Genomic DNA, 4,684 nt, shown 5'->3' with positions numbered 1-4,684 from the left:
CTCGCAACTACAGAGGACAAACATTTTATGATGAATTATTAGTATTGACCTTTTTGGTGTTTTTCAAAATTGTTAATACACGACAAATTCAAGCCAATTTTGTTTGCATTTTCAAATGATATATACTTATGGCTTATGCCTTAATTGTAGCAGCGTAACTGTGTTGTGAGATCTTAACTAGAACAATAAGAAACTATTACTGGATATAGTCAATGGGATAGTTGTTGTCATGGTAGACTTTTAAAACGAATGATGTTGCTGGCCACCCCTTTACAACTCGGAAGGCATGGTTTTGCAGATAAATGAGTAAAAAGGGGTGCTTTGAAGAAGCCTCTTCAAAAGAGGGGTTCGGTTTGGAACCAGCAGCGCCCTCGTGAGTAAAGGGCGCTCCAGCGCAGAATTCAAATTGAGACCGTTGGTCAAAAGACAACTGGAAGCGGGAAGCGCGCGGATGGTTGGAGAGACACGACCAATAAGAGATGACTTGCAACGGATTGACGTGAAAGGTGAGTGAACCTTAGCTATTCGCTAGCTAAGATAATAATTCATCAAACTACTATCAAATAACTTAAAAACAATACATCATGTAATGTACTCTTGGTTTTTCATCAGCTACATAGCCTGTAGCTACAAGCTTCATAGCCTGTAATGTTAGCTGGTAATTGTTGTATAAATGTTGGTACGTTTTAGCTAACGTTAGCTACAGTAGCTAGCTAGTTAAAGTTACTGTAACGTTAGCTAACTTTAGCTAGCTAGACTCAATATCTCCTTCCATCCTCCTCCCTTTAGTACCTCCCTTTAGTACCTGGCTAATCCTGCCCCTGTCCAGTTAAGTGGTGGAGAGTTTGGGAGCTGTGAGCTCTGATAGAGAAATGTATCAACCACCACGAACAGGTAAAACAGACACACACACACACACACAGATGACCCAATGTAGATTATGTTCGACTTGACAAAAATAAGAATACATAAAGCAGATCAGATTAGTTAGATGCATTTGATATTGAATACTCATGTTGTTTATGTTGTGTTAGTGTCTAATTGATGTCTTTCAGGTTGGTGTATTGGGGCGGATTGTTCTGTCCTCTGTATTTCAGACCAAAGCAAGACAATGTTTAAAGCTCGCTATGGATCTACTAACAGGTTAGCCTCTATAAAGTCTTTGGATGTATTTGAAGTGTGATTATAGTGTGTTCTGTGTTACTACTTTGTCAATCCAATACTAACTGAATAGTGAATCAATCAATCAATACAGTTTGATTATTGTGTGTTTTATGTCATTCCTTCATCTTTTACAACACTAACTGAATGGTGAATGAATGTATTTGCAGTCAATCAATCAATCAATCAATACAGTGTTTGAACAAAATTCAACTCCAGTTGAAGAACTGGGACAAGCTACAAATCTCATTGTGGGGTAGGCCACATGTTATGAAGATGGTTAAAGCTTCTAAACTGAATTACATCATCAGCATGTTTCCACTGTCCATACCTGCCTACACCTTTAACACCATAGACAAAATGATTCATTTGGACTATTAAAAGGGCGAGGATGAACCAAGCTAGATTACAGGTAAAGACTTAGAAGGGAGGATTAAAGCTCCCTAACATGTAATTATGGCAAGAAGCCTTTATAACTGCCCTGAGTGGGGCAGTGGTCTAAGGCACTGCATCGCAGTGCTAACTGTGCCACTAGAGATCCTGGTTCGAATCCAGGCTCTGTCGCAGCCTGCCGCGACCGGAGACTCCATGGGCGGCGCACACTTGGCCCAGTGTCGTCCAGGGTAGGGGAGGAATGGCCGGCAGGGATGTAGCTCAGTTGATAGAGCATGGCGTTTGCAACGCCAGGGTTGTGAGTTCGATTCCCACGGGGGGCCAGTATAAAATAAAATGTATTCACTAACTGTAAGTCGCTCTGGATAAGAGCGTCTGCTAAATGACTTAAATGCAAATAGGCTCTTTATTGAGAACTCTAATAGGCCAATTTGGGTTGACATGGAAGAATAACTTAATGCCCCATTTGGACCATCATATTATCTGAGTCAACACTTAAATGTGGGACTGCAGAATCCCATAATGTCCCATACTAAGAAATATGGCGTCAGATAAATAAGAGACAGACATCTTCACCTTTCCTGACAAGCTCTGCTTCTTTATGGAACAACCATAAATACAAATTAGGAGGAAAGGTGGTTGTCTGGAAAGAGTGGGATAGGTTTTGTTTTAGCCTCATCACTAATACATTTCACTTTTGCTTCATGTGTCAACTTTAATTTGAGTGTGGCTGTGGAAGACTGGGTCCCTTGATGATGTCTGCAAGTGGCTGAGTACCAATGATCTCCATGATTCCATCCCATCATTCCAAGGTTCACAATCTTTCTGAAGAATGCCAACTCTATTCAATTGTCCACTTTGCAACAAGCATACTTTCTCTGTGTCCAGACGACTCACACATATTGGCCTCTATCACCAGCATGAACCACATTTTCTAATTACCTGTGGAATTAATGGGTGTGGGAAAACAAATAGATGTTTCAGCGCCTATCGGTCACACATCTACCAAAACCACAGAGCTTTTAAGCCCCAACTGAGAATTGCCCTCATGATGAATTTGAGACGGGGACTGATCCCATTGAAGATGACATGAGCGATGTAGAGAGTCTGCCAGAGGCTGAATATGTTCAAGCCACAGAGATCAACACTGAGCAGCTAATTGAAGGTCTCAAAAACAATATCTGTCTTTTAATTTTGAAAATCAGGAAAGAACACTGCATCCCAGCTACGGTACAGAATAGCATTGTTGAGGACCTCAGAACCATTTTTGATGCATTTATGACACACTACAGCGATCCCCTCAGGTTTCATCTTACAAATAAGCAAATAAACGTGGTTGAACATGACGATCTCAGGGACTTGCTTCACAACTCTGCAGTATTTGAGGAATGCATTAGATGCATAAGCTCTGAGTGGATGCTGGAGCATTACTGTGTGAAAGAATTGGGCATGGTCCGGCCAATTGAAGTACCACTGAGCAACAAAGAAGGTTATAAAACAAGGTGATTTCAATACAGCTACATGGTCCCCAGGGTATATTAATATAAAGAGACATGAGACAAAACAATCATAATGAATAAGATTACATGGACAGGGGGACCTGATCCTAGGTCAGCACTCCTCCTCTGAGACACTTCCCAGGAGTCACCAGGACCAAGAAACATAACACTTACTGTTGTAAAGTCTAGTTACAGCAGGTGTTTACTGCCATCTAGTGGAAGATACCAATAAAACACTGTATTATCAGGATGGGGAGACTGCTGAGTGAAACAGAAAGTAAATGTGTTCTTTTGTACAGGATCCATTTTGAGACGACAGAGCAGAAAACACTATATGGAGAGAACAAAAATAAAGTGAGTATTTCTAAGTATTTCTGAACAATAATCTGTTTTAAAGGACAGAGTATGTGAGTGAATACCTGGAATGCAATATTACTAGTTAGTAGAACTGCCACTTGAGCTGAGTTGCTGACAGACAGCAGTTTCAAAGTGAAACTAATCAGTAGGCCTACATGTTATTTAGATTGTCATTAAGGAGACACCTATTTTACAACCCTTTTCCATAACACATATTAACGCTGTAGAACTGATGCCATCAAGAAATAAGGTGACAAAGCACAGGAAAACTACTTTAGGCGCTCTAGAGCACGTTAGATACATTCTGTCGGAGGTGGTTTAAACTGAAATCTAATGTCGACTTTGCTTATGGAAAACCATATCATGCGAAGGTTTTTACACATGCTCAGTTCTTGGGTCACTCGAGTGGAAATTTGAAATGAAAGTTATGGAACTTCCTCATGTGCTTCTGTTATGAGAAAAACTCCACAATGAAACTGACATTAAATGTGGAGAATGATAGATCTGTTGACCATCAAGTAGCCTATTAATTTGTATGCCTATGTAGGCTACTGTAGTCTACCGTTTTATACTATAAATATGTTGAAATGACTGGAGTCGTTGCAAATCATTTTGTGCCACTTGTGTAGTGTCGTAGTAAATATATTATGTTATAGCTTGGTCTGACTAAAATCTCGTGCATAACCCATCTTGTGTTGGGCCTTGGGATTTAATACAATGCACAAAGACTTCTATCTTGTCGGCCTTATCAGCAGGTGGCTATGGACAACACCCACGCCATAGGTCTCTCAGCTCTCCCAAACTCACGAGTTATTGCTCTGAGGACATACACACACACACCCCCCCACACACACACACATACACACACACACACACACACACACATCATCATCGTTAAACATACACACACATACACACACACACATACACACACATACACACACACACATACACACACACACACATATACACACACATACACACACATACACACACATCATCATTGTTAAGCACACACACACAAAAAACCCCTTCTCTTAGGAACATCTGAAGACAGAGAACCCGACTCAGAGCCAATGCAATGGAGATGACCTCGACCAACTCATCAGGACCAATCGGAAGATCAGAACTACTAGAATCAACCTACTTTATTTTATTGTATAAAATGTCAGCACACAATGTTTTGGGGCTCGCTCTCTCAGATATCTCCCTACGAGGTTGTGAACGGGTCCGTGCACGCGATTTCAGATATCTTTACCTCTGAATAAACTGCC

At 40.8% G+C, this 4,684-nt stretch overlaps 1 long non-coding RNA gene across 1 annotated transcript; it reads left to right on the top strand.

Annotated features, from left to right (window-relative positions):
• The first annotated feature begins 851 nt into the window (after positions 1-851).
• Positions 852-3,393, top strand: LOC123485263. The gene is made up of 3 exons (XR_006658948.1): positions 852-894; positions 1,056-1,143; positions 3,353-3,393. It is a non-coding gene; the product is annotated as an uncharacterized LOC123485263 (long non-coding RNA).
• The last annotated feature ends 1,291 nt before the right edge of the window (positions 3,394-4,684 follow it).

The sequence above is a fragment of the Coregonus clupeaformis genome, unplaced genomic scaffold (assembly GCF_020615455.1).
Source record: "Coregonus clupeaformis isolate EN_2021a unplaced genomic scaffold, ASM2061545v1 scaf0635, whole genome shotgun sequence".
Lineage (NCBI taxonomy): Eukaryota > Metazoa > Chordata > Actinopteri > Salmoniformes > Salmonidae > Coregonus > Coregonus clupeaformis.
This window is presented reverse-complemented; position numbering and strand designations above follow the sequence as displayed.